Source organism: Halyomorpha halys, unplaced genomic scaffold (genome assembly GCF_000696795.3).
Source record: "Halyomorpha halys isolate HHAL.00 unplaced genomic scaffold, Hhal_1.1 Scaffold70.1, whole genome shotgun sequence".
Lineage (NCBI taxonomy): Eukaryota > Metazoa > Arthropoda > Insecta > Hemiptera > Pentatomidae > Halyomorpha > Halyomorpha halys.
The window spans coordinates 1,163,925-1,181,336 of record NW_027108636.1 but is presented as its reverse complement, the minus strand read 5'-3'; positions in this window follow the sequence as shown (position 1 = coordinate 1,181,336).

The window sequence follows — 17,412 nt, the reverse complement described above, 5'->3', positions numbered from 1 at the left end:
TAAATAAAACCAAAAATTGTATCCAATTCTGTCTCAACACTTTATTTTTCACTAGTCCAACGTTTCGGCCATTCCAGCCATCTTCAAGGACATCTTCAATACAAAACTCCTCCTTATATTAATTCACAATATCTATTACAGGCTATTGTTAGCCATGGTACCATATGGTGGTGTATTTTATATTGTTGATAATTTTATAGAGAAATATAAATGTTAATGGTTTTAAATTTTAAATAAATAGGTTTGAAATTAGAATGAAGAAAATGACCTGGGCAGAATAGCCTGCAATAGAAATTGTGAATTAATGTGAGGAGGAGTTTTGCATTGAAGATGTCCTTGAAGATGGCTAGAATGGCCGAAACGTTGGACTAGTGAAAAATAAAGTGTTGAGACAGAATCGGATACAATTTTTGGTTTTATTTAATTAATTTATTTATTGTTATTTACAACTGTATAAAAATATATACAACAAGTAAATTTGCTGTAAGTGACATAGTGATATGAAATAATTATGAAGAGAATCTACCCATTGATAGAACTCCAACATTATTTCTAGAGGAGAAGACCTCGAGGCCATCTTCTTTTCAGATGCCTAGGAGAATTATTAGGTAATGAAGATAAGCCAGGCTAGAAACAAGTGGATTTGGATGGTTGGGAAGTTTTTCAAGGAAGGATTGGTATCTAGTTTTGGCCAAATCGACAACATATGAGACTTTGAGGTTCTATTGGATGCGTTGATTCGTGACAAAGTAAGAAGCATTGAGAATTTTGGATTTTAAGGATCTGGTACAAGAGTTTCTTATCTTTTTAGTCTTGTATGAGGATTCCATGTCAGGCGTTTTTCGAGGTGTAGTTCTAAGTAACGGATCTGTGGGGTATTATTAAAGGATACCGTAGGGCGAGTGGTCATAGGGAAGCAGTATTTAAAAAATGTTTTAATTTAATTTAATATTTTAGGTCCTACCAAATCAAATATTTGTATGCCCGTACTTAATGCACTGCAAGTCCGTTCATCCGATTGTGGTTTGGAATTTTGCTAAATGTTCAGGGTTTTCTCGAGAAGCTTATAACAGTCTATAAGCTGTTTTTCGAGATGTAGTTCTAAGTAACGGATCTGTGGGGTATTATTAAAGAATACTGTAGGGCGAGTGGTCATGGCTTTACAACGTAGGAAATCTGTATTTAAGACTTTGAGGTCCTGTTGGATGCGTTGATTCGTGACAAAGTAAGGAGCATTAAGGGATTTAAGGGCCCAGAGAGAAGATTTTCTTTATTTGAAACTAATCATTTCGCTCCTATTAAATCAAAATAATATAAAATATCAAATATTTAGCTTTCCAACGGTTGGTAATTGGTTAAAATGTAAAAGAATTATGAATGATTATAATTAGAAAGAAAAAAAATGTAATAACGGCTCTAATAACAAAAATGATTAGCTTTAGGTGATTTGAATCACGCTTGACCGCCAGAGTCTTCACCCAATCTAGGGTACCCAATTTATGAGGCTGGGTGGACCCCAGCAGAGCTCCAGAACCCATAGGGTTCACTCACTGCTACAATGTTACAGAAAACAATTTTCTGCCCAGCTGGATTCGAACTCGGGTCCTTGGAGTTGTAGCATCGTGCCTTACCACAGTGCCACTGCGCTCCCCAGGACCTCAAATATACTGTTATAAAAAGAAGCAGTAAAATTTAAAGCCTTTGACTTTAACGTAGAACCCAACAGAAAATCGAGAATAATTTTTTTTATTATTTATTTATTGCTCTTATTGATAAAATGACATGATACATACATATGCAGAATCTACCCATTGATAGAACTCCAATAACATTTCTAGAGCCCATTTTCTTTTCAGAAACCTAGGAGGATTATTAGGTAAGGAAGGAGAAGTCATCTAAGCAATAAGTTGGTTTGGTTGGTTAGAAGTTTTATCATGGAAGAATTAGTATCTGGTTCTGGCTAAATCGGCAACATATGGAACATTGAGGTCCTGATTGATGACTTTATTTGTGACAAAGTAAGGAGCATTAAGGATTTTAAGAAGGTTTTTGGACTGTGAAGATTGGATTCGGGAGGAATTCGATGGTTTAATTGAGTCCCAATGCTCAACTCCCTATGTCCAGACAGTCAGTTTCCTGTCTTTTCTTGAATGAGGATTTTATGTCAGCCGTTTGTCGAGATGTAGTCCTAAGTGTTCGACAGGAATAAGTGGGGTTTTATTAAAGTGTATCGTGGGGCGTGAATACTTAGAATACAAAATAATAATTTTTCACTCTTTTTAACTTAAACTATTTCAAATTTTTCATAGCATATCCGCGAGTAATTTGGACAATCAAACAAATGAATTAGTCATTTTTTTCATACCCTCCTGTAATGATGTTATTGAATATTTGGTACATACATATACACAGCGGTCGTCAAAACAGTTTTTTTTGTTGTTTTTTTTAAGGATGGTATAAAGGCGTTTTAATAAGAGTAAAACAGTTTTAGATGCCTATATTAAGTTTAGATCGTTTAAAAACAACGAGATCTTATTGAATAATTTGAAACATCAAACTTAAAAATCGGCTAACCCATTTCCTAAAATAATTTTCCAATATCTAAAAATACACGGATTATCAGAGCCCTAAAAACTATATTTACCATATTTTTGGCAGGTAGGATCAAATTGTCAATAAAATCTTTAAAAATCAATTTTCACGATATTTATTGATTATGAACCCTGGTAAGTTACTGAAGGAAGTTAATGATAATTTATTGAGTAAGTCGGCAAAGACCGACTGAAAAATGCCCTACTAATACAAGAGCCCAAGAGGAAAATAAAAACGATATATAAGAAGATGGTCAGGGTTGCGGTCAAAAGAGAAACAAAAATAGTTTACAACTAATTATTTTCCGACGTTTAATATAATAATATAATAAATAATATATAAAGCTAAAAAAGTACAGGAGATGCATATAAAACAAAAACAATGCGGGGAAAGGAAAAAAAAATAAAAAACAAAATAAATAAATAAATAAATAATAATTATATAGAGATTATCTCTATATAATTTTTTTTTTCCTTTCCCCGTATTGTGTTTGTTTTATATGCATCTCCTGTACTTTTTTAGCTTTATATTTTACGTATTTTTATAAAGAAATTTTTACTCTTACCATTATTATTTGTTTTTATTCTTATCATTATATCTTATCTTTGTATTTTTATTCTTATCATTGTATGATTTTGTATCTTTTTAGCCCTGATGAAGCCCTGAAAAGTGGGGTGAAACGTCGGAAAATAAATAGTTGTAAACTATTTTTGTTTCACTTTTGACCACAACCCTGACCATCTTCTTATATTTCAATTTTTACGGTCAACTATATATACATATATAGAAAAAAAAACGGTCAGGTCACCCCAATTTTCGATTAAATTAATGAAAACTATCTATAGGTAGTAATAAAAATTAGGGAGTGTGGAAAGTATAGTTAGGAGGAATACAAAATGTTTCAAAACGTTAAAAAACCTAATTTCTCATTCGGAGCTCCAAATATTTAATACTATCTACAACACTAGAAAACTTAATAGAACATCATTTAAACTTGAGTAAATTTACTAAAATATGAGTCCTAACAGAGCTGTTTACGTTAAATAGTTCTCGAAGTATAGTTTTTTAAATTATTACATTTTACAGAGAATGCACTGAAAATCAGTAGTTAGTAAATTTATTTTAAGATATTTATATCTTAAAAACTATTCAAAGTACAGATGTCTATTAGCACTCAATTTAAAGCTAGTTTAATGTACTAAAAGTAGTTTATCTTTGTAGGAGTAGTTTTCCACTATTCATACAGAAAAATTAGCTGTAATTAAATTTATTTTGTGAAAATTATATCTTAGGAATCATTAGACATACATCTGTTTATTTTAGCACTCACATTAAAGATAGATATGCAATGAAGTAGTTTATGATATTTATCTTGGTTTGAGTAATAGCTATCATTATATTTGGTAAAATAAATTGATTTCTAGTTGTTTGAACAAACTTTCATTTGCAAACTCGATATTCTCATAAGCAAATATGAAAACTACTACTCCTAAGAAGATAAATATCATATACCTAACATTAATCTATCTTTAAGGTGAGTCCTAATAGACATCTGTACGTCTCAAATAGAATATTTGGTTCACACAAACAGAAATCAACATTCTGTGAAATTATTTTACCCTATATGAAAACTACTATTCATACAAAGATAAACGTTATAAGCTATATCATAGTATATATTTGTATGTATAATGATTCGTGAGATGTTGATTTCTCAAAATAAATTCACTATTGATTTTTGTTTTTTTCGTTATCTTAGGAAGACGTGCGGATGAATATTAGCACTAATTAAAGCCAGTTTAATGTACTATGAAGTAATTTATTACGTTTTCTTCGTAGCAGTTACTAATGTTACAAGAGAAGAAGATCTCGGGGCCATCTTCTATTCTGACGCCTAGGGGGATAATCAGGTATTGAAGGAGAAGCCAGGTTAGATTATCATGGAAGGATTGGTATATGGTTTTGGCTAAATCGGCTGCATATAGAACATTAAAGTCCTGCTGGATGACCTGATTTGTGGTAAATTAAGGAGCAAGAGAGATTTTGGAATATAAGGATTGGATACAAGAGGAATTCCATGGTCAAGTGGAACCCCAAAGCTCAACTCCGTATGTCCAGATAGGCATTATTATAGTCATATAAATGAGTCCTTAGTGTATAGTCAACATCATTTCGACGTCCATGATGTTTGCTTCTCTGAAAGACACAAGCGTATGGGTATCGACGTTTGTTGCTTTGTCTGTTTACTAAACACTTTGGTACAAGAGCCGGGAAGAAAAAAAAAGGCAGTTATCTCACCCCAATTTATGATTACTTTAATTAAAACTATGTACAATTAATAGTCAAAATTGATGAGTCTGCCAAGTATAGGTAGGGGGAATAAAAAATGGCGGCTGTTTTATAATCTTAAAAAACACAATTTTTTCATTCGGAGCTCTATATCTTAAAAACAACACTAGAAACCCTAAAAGCACATTATTTAAAGAAGAGGAAATTTGCTGAAATATTAGCCTTAAAAGAGCTATTTACGTCCAATAGTTCTCAAAATATAACTTTTTAAAAAGCAAAATTTCTTAAAAATCTCCTGAAAGATTAGTAGTTAGCTAATTTATTTTGAAAAATCTATACCTCAGGAACTATGTGGCGTACAGATGTCTATTAGCACTCAAATTAAAGCTAGTTTAATAATATATAAAGTAGTTTATGACCTTACCTTCTTAGGAATAGTATTTTTCATGATATTTGCTAAAATATATTGATTTAAAGTTGTTCGGACAATAAATTTGATTTATGAAAACTTCACTTCAGAAACCATTGGACGTATAGATGTCTAACTGCGCTCAAATTAAAGCTAGTTAAATTAAGTACAAAGTAGTTAATTATGTTTATCCTTGTAGGAGTAGTAGTTTTTATGATATCTGACAAAATAAACTCACAAAATGTTAATTTATAGTTGTTCGTATAAAATGTTGGATTTTTGAAAAAAATATATATCTAGATACATAAGTCGCACATATGTATGCCAGCACTCAAAATAAAGGAAATTTAACTTACTATAATGTAGTTTATGACACTTATCTTCGGAGGGGTAGTAGTTTTTATGATATTCGCATGAATATAAATTTAGCAAATGAAAATTTTTACGAACTACTATAAGTCAATTTATTTTAGAAAATTTCATGAAAACTATCACTCCTACGAAGATAAACGTCATAAACTACTTTATAGCTCATTCAACTAGCTTTAATTTGAGTGCTAATAGATATCTACGTCAAATGGTTTTTGAGATATAGATTTTTCAAAATAAATTCACTAACTACTTCTTTCAGTACGTCCCATATAAAATTTTTATGAAAGGCTGCTCTTTAAAAAGCTATATCTCGAAAACTATTGAACGTAAATAATCCTTTTATAGCTCATATTTTAGAAAATTTGCTCTTCTTTAAATGATGTTCTCTTAGGTTTTTTGTGTTGTTCCTACTTTTCAAGATATAGAGCTCTGAATGAAAAAAAATGTATTGCTTTGAAACAGCCACCATTTTTTATTCCCCATACCTGTACTTGGTAGGCTCATCAATTTTGACTAGTAATTATACATATTTTTCATCAAAGTAATCAAAAGTTGGGGTGAGATAACTGCCTTTTTTCTCTTCTTGGGCTCTTGTATTACTTGTAGGTGTTTTGGATTTGAAGCAGGTAGCAAACGTATAAATCCAGTGTAAGACTTAACTTATCCGAACTCCGGGAGTTTAAGGAAATACGGAATCCTTGAGTTTATTATGGGAATAATTAAATGATTTATTTTTAGTGTATGGCCTTGAAATCTCAGGATTTCAGTATTAGCGTAAATACATCTAGAATCCTATATAGACTGAAATGTCTCTATGGAGAAACCAATCAGTTCATAAAAAAAACTGCAACGTTGAATCGAAAAAAAAATGATGAACCGGAGTGAACAAAAAAATTTGCATCCTGGAATAGAGCATACAAACCGACGAAAAAACAAAGACAAGTTAGGGCGAGGATGCCCATGGGACAGTACAAAGGTTTGATTGTGTATTGTCCCCAATACAGCCGACAGGTGAAACAGTATATCAGTGAGGCAGTGAGGAGGGGGGAGGCGGTGAGGGGGGGGGGTAAATTTGTGAACTGCTGGGATTAACAGTTGCTATTCATGTTGTATGATTTCTGAGTTAGGATTCCTCTGATATGGAATGTCAGAATATTTCCTTATAGTTTCATTTATTTTTTTTTTTAAAGACAAAAATTATAAAGTTATTAACACGCAAATAAGGTTATTTTATTCACTTTTACTTGTATATACACATATTGATGTAATATATAGTAAGGGCATTGTCGATACCCTCTGATGTAGAGTTCCTCTCATTTTAAATTAGAGTCAGAACTATTTTACTTTTCAAACCCACCTCGAAAAGTACAGCTTGCAATCCAAAATCCTTCGTGAAATCCTCAGTGCTCCTTACTTTATAATAAATAAAATCATATATAAAGACCATAATTTTTCCTATGTAACCGATCTAGCCCTAACCAAATATGATTCCTTCCATTATAAACTCCCTAACCACCTATATCCACTAGTTTCTAACCTTGCATCCTCTTCCATTCCTGACAATCCTCCGAGGCGCCTAAAAAGAAGATCACGAAATCTGCTAGTGTAAAAACGTCATTACCAACGGGTTATTATCTACATGCCTATATTAGTGCATTATAACTGAGATAAAATTTACTGAATGTATAGTTGTAAATTTTAATAAATATTATTTAATAATTAGATTTTTTATTCCAAGTAGAGTGATTATTGACCTATACTAGGCTATCTAGAGTGACTATAACAGGAGCCTTTGGTGGATATTTCCTCATCCGTTCCTCCTCCCTATGGAATTCTATTCCCTACTTCATTCGTAGTTCTAATACCCTTCCAAATTTCAAATCCCGTATCTTCAACCACCTTCTGTCCACCAATTTCCGAAAGAATAACAATTGAAAAGATTTATGTATTTCCTGCATTTAACTGAAGCATTAAGCATTTTTCGTTTTATACTTGTAAATATGTATATTAGCAGAAATTGTACCTTTCCATTTATTACTTTTAGTTTAATTGTATTTGATTTTTTATAAGTTAGTCATCTTATGTTTTATGATATGACATATAGTTTTATTTTATTTGTTCTATTTTTATTTTATATACTTTTTTAATTATTGTGGTTCATTTTTATCTTTTCGAATTCACTGTTTTATTATATTTTATGACGTTTTATAATTTTATTTTTATTTTGTACTTTACCCTAAGCCTTTAAAGCTTAATTCTAACGCTTAATTATTCTAAAGGATCAATCCCAGAATAAATAAAGAATATTATTATTACCGTTATCAGAGATGAATCTGTAAATTGTATAATTTAATGAATATCATAAAGATCATCATTCGATGTGGTAAGATATTTAACAACCATTATGCATAACACTGTATAAAACTTAAAGTATTATTAAACTTTAAGCAGAGAGTTTTACATTGAATATGAATATTACTAGGTCAAGGGTTTGAAATGGGAGTTCAAAGTTACTCAAGTAAAGAAAGTTTAAGAGTAAAGAAAGGTGGGATTAAAACCGGTGATACAAAGTAAGCACCGCCTCTGACTGTTCGGGCTAATTCTGAATAAAAGTTAATATTAAAACTCACCTTTATTTGATTACTAGTAGCTGTTTGTACTTATTTTCTGTTTGAGTTTATTTTTAAATTATCATCACGTCGAGAGAATAATTCCCTTCAGGATTTTTTTTTATTTAATGCCATATATTCCTGGTCGGCCTTACTTGGTTAATATAATAGTAACATTTTTTTTTAAACTATTGATTAGGGGTGGGGTATAGTCTCGTAAAAAAGACACTGCTAACTATATATAACATAATAAAAAAATTCAGATGAAATAAATATATAAAAATAATTATTTTTAAAAATAAAGAAAAAGAAAAGTTAATGACAAAAACAATGACATTTATAGATTTAATAAAATGAATAACTTACGTCTAATAAGAGGGAACAGTTAATTTGAGAAAAATATGAAGAGAAGAAATATATAAAATAGAAGTAATGTCAATAATAGAATAGATAGGTATAGATTTATATATGATGTCCTGCAGCAGCCTGGGCTTCAGTCTTCGAGACGAGGTTGGATTTCCCAGGTTGTAGGTCACTGCTCCTTTAATTGCCGATAACTGGGAGTGGAATTTTATGATTTTTTTTTTCATCCACTGTGGCTCTTAAGACTGGAAACCATTAATATGATTTAAAAATAATAACACCAACTTCATTAATCCAAATTACTCTCAACTTTATATTTTAAAATTATTAGAAACTCATTAACAAAGACCTTAACATCCCATTCATTGCAGAACTGGCCCAAAACAGATATGCGTCTTTTCATTCTAAACTCCTTAACCATTCTAACCCATTAATTCTTAATCTTTCATCCTTAACAATCCCTGATAATCCTCCGAGGCGTCTGAAAAGAAGATGGCCACGGGACCTTCTAATTTAAATTAATGTTTGAAGTACCACCGATGGGTGGTTCCTTCCCAAGATTTTCAATTGTATATGAAACATACAACATATTCACTTATTGTATTATTTTGTACAGTTGTAAATTACATTAAATAAATAAAATTAAAAAAATATTAGTATAAACCGCTCTAAAACAATCAATTCATTCGTATATTAAATCCGTAATTTAATAAAAAATTAGAGAAAAATTAATTATGAAAGGTAAATTTAAATGTAAAGACAACGTTTATATAATTGAATTTGAATTTATTATTAACAATAATGAAGAAAAGAATAGTTTCTAATTGTTAGGAAAATATTATCTAGATATCAACTAAATTAGTAGTTGTTGTTCAATATTCCAGTATGCAGACAGAATAAAATAGCTATATGTATCTATTTATAATATACTTACAGACAAAAAATGGTCAACTTGCAATAATATATAATTTACATTTAAATTCTAAGGAGAATTCACGGACCCAAAATAACGCAAGAGGGGTATAGGAGAAAATCCAATGAGGGGATATATAGGAATTTGGAAGGTCTGGAATCAGTCATCTGGAGCAGAAGACTGATATTTTACGGACACATGGTCAGAATGAAAAATGAGAGATAAAATTAGAAAATTTTCAACAAATTCTGCAGCTTGGAAATGGGTAGACTGAAAATAACGGATTAAGACTGCTTTGATACAAAGCATTTTGGGAATAAACTAAAAGAGGTTGGGATTCTTGTGGGAAAGAAGGATAGATGAGGAAGAATTTTGACTGAGGAAGAGCGGGAGGAACAGTCCAGGAGGATGAAAGGATATTGGAGTAGAAGGAAAGCGGAAGATTCGTGAAAAAAAATCATATTTAACAATTTTAAAAATATGCTCACCTATAAATAACTTAGTTAAAAATAAACCATATGTAAAAAACACAGGACAATTTAAGTCCACTCTACAATGAATGAGTATAGTTTTTAGTTTTTAAAAAATCACCAAAGTTTGTTATAATTAATTCAAATTTTTGTATCAAATTTTCTTTACCTATTATCGTCTGCTTATCATATTTTTCCTATCCATAAATTAATTTGTTAATTATTAATTAAAATTTAAAATAGATTAAACAATATTTGGTCTTATTTTTAACAACTGAAAAAACTCCATTACACATGCATGGCAGAATGAACTTAAAATTTTCTTTGGTTCATACATATATATTGTTAGTTATAAATTTATACGCTATTATAAATATAAAATTATTTTTTATGTTTCAGGTAAAATGTCTATAATTATTGAAGATAGTTTTCATTCTTTCACCACAAAGGTATGAATACATTACTATTATTGATAAAGGTGCCTGTAATATAATAATATGTTTGTTCCAACACGATTTAAAATTATCTTCGAAATACCCGATACCCCGCACTCGCTCGTCAGTTAGGTGATAGTTTTGAATCGTGTTGGTGCAACTATAATACTATAATACTGTTGGTAGTTTCAAAGATATAGAACTTCAAATGAAAATTTTTTTTTTTAACATTTTGAGGCAGCTGCCATTTTGTATTCCTCCAAACTGAATTTGGCTTACTCATCAATTTTGTATTGTACGTGTCAACTAATACGTAGTCTTCATTGAAGTAATCAAATATTGGGGCGAAATAACTGACTTTTTTAGTAACTTATTTTTTTAGTACTATACTTAGCACAGTGCTTATAATACGTCTATCTTTAATTTAATTTCTGGCATACAACTATGCGTCCAATGGTTCCAGAGATATAGTTTTTCTTATAAAAACATTTGGTATGACCTAAAAGAAATCAACATTTCGTGAATTTATTTTGGAAAATATCATAAAAACTACTATTCCTACGAAGATAAACGACGTACTTTATAGTACATTGAACAAGCTTTAATTTGAGTCCTTATTATGATAGACGTACGTCTGATTTTTGAGATAAAGATTTCCCAAATAAATTCCCAAAATAAATTAACTAGCTAATGATTTTTCAGAAAGTATTTCATGAAATGTTGCTTTTGAAAAAGCTATAATTCGGTATTGTTGAACGTAAAAAACTCTATTAGGGCTCATGTTTTAGCTAATCTACTCTTCTGTAAATGATTTGCTATTAGGTTTTTTTTAATGAAAAATTACATTTTTTTTTATATATGTATATATAGTTGACCGTAAAGATTTAAATATAAGTAGATGGTCAGGGTTGCGGTCAAAAAAAGAAGAACAGATAGTTTAAAACTATTTTAATATCCGACGTTTCGCCCAACTTTGCAGGGCTTCATCGGGGCTAAAAAGATACAAAAAAAAGAAAACTGAGAATATTACTACAATAATGTAATTTAAGCTAGAATAAATATTATGTAAAAAGAAAGTGATAAGAAATTACATATAATTTTGATAAGAAAATTAAATTAAGTGATTATAAATTATATGTAATTTCTTATCACTTTCTTTTTACATAATATTTATCCTAGCTTAAATTACCTTATTGTATCTTATTGTTGTAATATTTGCAGTTTTCTTTTTTTTGTATATTTTTAGCCCTGATGAAGCACTGCAAAGTGGGGCGAAACGTCGAACATTAAAATAGTTTTAAATTATTTGTTCATCTTTTTTGACCGCAACTCAGAGCTCTGAATAAAAAAAAATGTATCGCTTTGAAACAGCCACCATTTTTTATTCCCCATACCTGTACTTGGTAGACTCATCAATTTTGACGAGTAATTGAATATAGTTTTCATCAAAGTAATCAAAAGTTGGGGTGAAATAACTGACTTTTTCTCCTCTAGAGCTCTAGTACTATCTCATTCTATTTACCTCGGTCCTATTTATTATATATATGAATAAAACTAGTTTAACTTATATGATGAATTATGTTAATAGGCAAGGTACTTCCAGCAAATATTGTACCTTTCCTTTCATCAAAAGTTCCCTAAATTCCTCCATCATCCCTTCCTGGAATATCCCGAACATGAGAGGACCCTTGATCTATAGTCACAATAAATCTCTCCTAAGTGCATTCCGAGTGCGTAGCTCATCCATCTACATAATTCGCTCCTTTCTATTCGTCCCACTTAAAGTATCTTTCTTCATATCTTTATTCTATTGTACTTTTAGTTCGTTCTCAGGTTTAGTTTTTTATTCTTTAATATCTCTATTTCTGTATGAAATGTATATGAATGAATAATAATAACGATATCGATATAAAACATATTATTTATTTACTCAGCAAAGTATAATAAAAATGTACCGACTAGATGGGACAGATAATCTAAATAATTATAAAAATATAATAAACATTAGATGAAACTTTATATATACTCTTTAAAATGATCTGGTATTTATTTTTTAAACAAATTAATTGGCTTCCATTTGTGTCTCAACACTCTTTATTACATCATCAAAAGTCCAACGTTTCAGCCAATTTAGCGATCCTCAAGGACATCTTAAATATAAATTTACACCTCACACGTTTTGCAGGCTATTCTGCCCAGGTCATTAATTACTAATCAACTTACTCTATTTTATCACAATTTTATTTATTTTTAAACATTTTATTTTTAGAATAACTTAGTACTATTAACTATCATATAAACAAACTTTTTTTTCAAATAATAGTTTGATATCAATTAATAAAAAAAAAAAGATGAAAATTTTGTAATACTTCAAATTATTCAGGGGTTGTTAAGCTGAAATTTTACAATTATTTCTAAAAATTCAACTAATGATTCAATTTAGATAATACAGATAGAAAAATAAAATAAAAACTGAAATATAGATAATTTGAAAAGGACAACTATTGGGAGAATAATGATGATTGTATGAAGCATACCTTCACCTTAATGCCAGGAACACTTCACTTTTGGTTGGCTGGTTGGGTTTGAGTGGACTGTAAAATTGAAAATGAAAAATAAAATTCTATTGTTTAAGCTACAAGTGGTGTAGGGGGTGGCCGAAAGAAAACATGATTAGATGGTTAGTAAATTTAGAATGGCTGGGCTATGGAATTGTAGATAATGAGGTGGTTGATGATGATTACTATGTGGTGGTTAATGTTAATTATTGCCATGTGGACTTACTTCATTCTTCTTTCTTCCCTCCGCATTTCTAAGTCTCTCTTCCCTCTGCTGCTGGGAACTACTCCAGTAAATCTACTCACTCATGGTATTAATGATGAGTTAACAAATGAAAAGATGGACGCTTCTGGCTCAAGATAAGATGGCTATCTCATTCAGTCTGGTTTACTTCTCTTGCCACCGAGATCGCTGGAGGAGGTGAGATTTGGCTGTTGGCCACATGAGGCGCTACTAATCTTATACATGGCAGCCTTTCCGCTTCAACCTTTCGGTTGCCGTAGGTTACCCGGAACAATGATAATATATGATACATTATGTAATCATAATACATAGTATAAAACATTAATCTATAAGATGTAACAAAAAATAATAAGGAAGTACAATAAATATATGAAATAAAAATTATAAATATAGCTATAATTGTTTAAATAAATAAATTTTATACAATTTTAGTCTCGAAACAATTTTTATTTCTTTATAAGTCCGACGTTTCGGCCATTCCCAAGGACAATCTTAATACAATTTTAGAACTACATAATTAAAAAACTTTATCCAGGCTATTCATTAAATTCAGTCCTCAAAATACAACTTTGTCAATTTAAATTCACAATAAATTAAAAATTAAAACTTTTTATAACAGTCAATTGTCGCAACAACTGTTTTTCATTTAGCACTGAAGAAGCCCTGCAAAGTGGAGCGAAACATTAGTTAACAATATATAGTTCTCTTTTACTATTTTGGTACCTATATTGACCTCCATCCGGACTATCTTCCTGCAATCTACTTCATTTAGTCAACATCTTCTTCGAATATAATGATAATAATTTACATCCAATAATTAATTACTACTAATAAATACAACATTCCTGAAACAACGTAAAGTTGTTTGTAGTGAACTTACCAAATGTAAGTATATTTTGTAGTTCGATATTTAGTATATCATATATAAGTATATATTTTTTTTACAATATAATCTATTTTTTCTCTTTTAAAGTAATACTGTAATTGCTTAGATGGATGGAAGTAAGAAACATTTCTTTTTTTAACGTGTCTAAAAATCTCGAAAAGCAATGAACTGTAAGACCAAATGCAAAGCATCAAAGCAAATAGTAATTTCGTGGCTCAAAAAAAGTTTTTTTTTTTATTCAAAAGAATTTTTAAACATACAGGATTTTTGACGTGCTGCATAATAGTCTTCCATTGTTTTTGGTGTTAAAACATCACTATTTTTTTTTATTTACATTTTGTCAGGTTAACATTTTGTAGTTAACCTATCTATATGTATATATCAAAGGGGATGGCCAAATCATTGTCCACAGCAAACTTTTTAATTACTGGACCGATTTACGTGCTGTTTTTTTCAAAATATTGCCTTTCACCATGAAAAAGATGTTAGAAAAAAAAATGTTATGAAAAAAAAAATTAAACTTCTTTTGGTTGTAGCTCAGAAAGTATACTTTTTTTCATAGTTACTGTACACCAATCGATTCGTCTGTTTCTGAAGAATAAGAATAAGTATTACTGATTCTATTAAGATATATTATATTTACAAAATATAAAAACATGATGCGGCTCGGGGTAAAGTAAGTCAACAATTTTTTTTCTAAAAAAAAAGCATTTCATATTCGTGTTTAATGTCGTCCCAAACTACCAAATACCATTTTTCAAAGAAATTAAAAATGAGAAATATTTCAACTTGATTTATTTGGAGATTTATTTTTCTTCCAGTAACTATTTTTCGATTTTTTTCGAAAACTAGTATTTTAGGGTTTCTTGAGGTGCTAAAAACGAACATCAATTTCGTTTCACTTCTATAGGTAAGTCGGTCTGATCAAAAGTACAAATTTCATTTTCCTTCCTTATCATATGTATAGGTTTCATTTATGTTACTAAATCTTAATAATAAGGTTTACGTAAATGTTTAATTTTAACTAAATACAATAATTTATAACAAACTATCATTTGTGTTAATGAAATCCATATACGTGCTCAAATATAGCTGTTTGAGAAAGGTGCCCCTCTCACATTTGAATAGAAATTCACGATGCCTTTTGGGTAGCCATCATGGTCTCTATAACAGAACTAGAAGAGTGAGCAGCATCCCAAGAGCCACGTCATTTTTTGGCTGAGATCCACAATGCATCATGAGTAAATTAAATACTCCCTACTCAGGCAGAGGGACAGAAGGCAGGATGAAAGAGGGAAGAGAACATCATCAAATAACAAGTATTCAAGAAAAAGCAACATCTTACAGAACAACCATCAAGTAACCTACAATATATATTTTTTTATGTAATATCATGTAACAAATAATCAAAATTAATTCAACTAACCCTATTGTGCAACATTTTAGCTTATCCACATTTAATTATTTTCCAAAGGTCGAAACGTCGGCATCAAATAAATATATATGGTTTTGTTTATTTATGTTGTTCTTTGCTGACCGCACCCCCCGACAAGTATTTTATAATATTTTATATAGTATTTTATAAAATTCATTTTGGATAATAAGGAGGTGGTTATCTTGGGTTTCTTTTATTTTGACTAAACCTTAAAGGCTATGAACTTTACTTCATTTCTATTTGTACTTAGTACCAAGAACCGAACCACTATAGAGGCCTGCTAATAGTATAGTTCTCAGGCTATAGTATAGTAACCTAACCTATAGTATAGTGTACCTAGCCTAATACTTACTACTAATAGAGTAGTAATTACACAGACTGGATCAGTTAGGGCAGTACTAAGAGGTCTGGAACACCTGGCTTCCGTCATCTGCTCCCGTTCTGTTCCTTCAGTCCGATTGTTCTTTGCCCTTGGCTCTCAGGGTCGTTACCCTTCCAGGGCCATAGTCCACGTCGGGTCTCCCAGTGGCAGCTGGATAATTACTGGAGAAATCAAGGAGAAATAGTATGTATTTTCAGTAGGATAGAGGATAATCGTGAAATCGGAATCACCAGCGATGGCCACTTTTTCAGTATATAATATCTTTTTTTAAGATAAGATTTTTATCTAAAAGTGTCGCGATCGACTTACATTGACGTGGTCAAAGGGATGAGAAGGGTTAATAAGGTGCATTCCAGTGAGGTATGGGTAGATAAGAAAAATATATTTTAAAAACAATTTTTTTTTTTTAAATCACTGATTAAGTTTCCGAGATATAGGCGTATAAAAAAATAAATTTCCAGATAGTAGTATTCCCTATTTGCGGTACCTAAACAATTCGATTTTCCAGACACTTGTTCAAGATAGATTTTTACTTACTTAAAATGCAATTTTATTTTTTTTTATCAAATGCAGTGTATAAGTTGTACTATTTGTTCGTAAATATAAAAAAAAAATGTTAAAATGCTCAGTAAGGCTAATAATTTGATTTCAATAATTCGGTTTGGCGTTTTTTTTTACCAAGAAAATTTATCATGAAGGAATAAAGTAATAAAAATATATCAATATCAAATAAGTCATAACAATTTTATTTGCCAAGATCAAATTGAATTTTAACCAGAGATTTCCTCAGCAAAGGGAGATATAATAAAAACAATAAACTTAGTTAATTCTTATGATCATTTTACCTTGAAATGATTATTTCCACTTGATAAATGAGAGGATTAAACAAGGGAGTAAACATCGAAGACGTCAACTAAGGGGACAGTGCACTGTCTTGGTGAACTCCCAGATCTTGGTGGAGGGGTAATTTCACGAAACAGAGCAGGCCTTCAACCCACCAAAGAATTTGATGTGTCGTCGGCTTATGAACTCCGGCATAGTGAGGAGTTGGAGCTCTCCAGGGATGACACTGTTCTGGCTTCCTCCTTAACTTCATTCAAACATCAACTATATATTCATCTCCTAGAATTTCATAGAAAGATTACAAAAAATAGACAAACCAAAGATCAAGAAGATCCGAATTGAAAAAAAAATAGTGTAGAATTCAGTAAAATGTATTTTTTATAAAATTTGTGTTTTTATTTCATTTCTAGCTAGTAATTTTAATTTTTACGCTTTAAAAGTAGAAATAATTTATGAGGAGAAGATGGTTGGGGGTGCGGTCAATGAAACACAAATAAGTATGACTAACTTATTTAATGTGCCGACGTTTCGGCTAGAGTTTCTAGCCTTCTTCAGGGCTAAAAACAAAACAAGATAACAACCATAAGATAATAACTACAGTAAGTATAGAAAT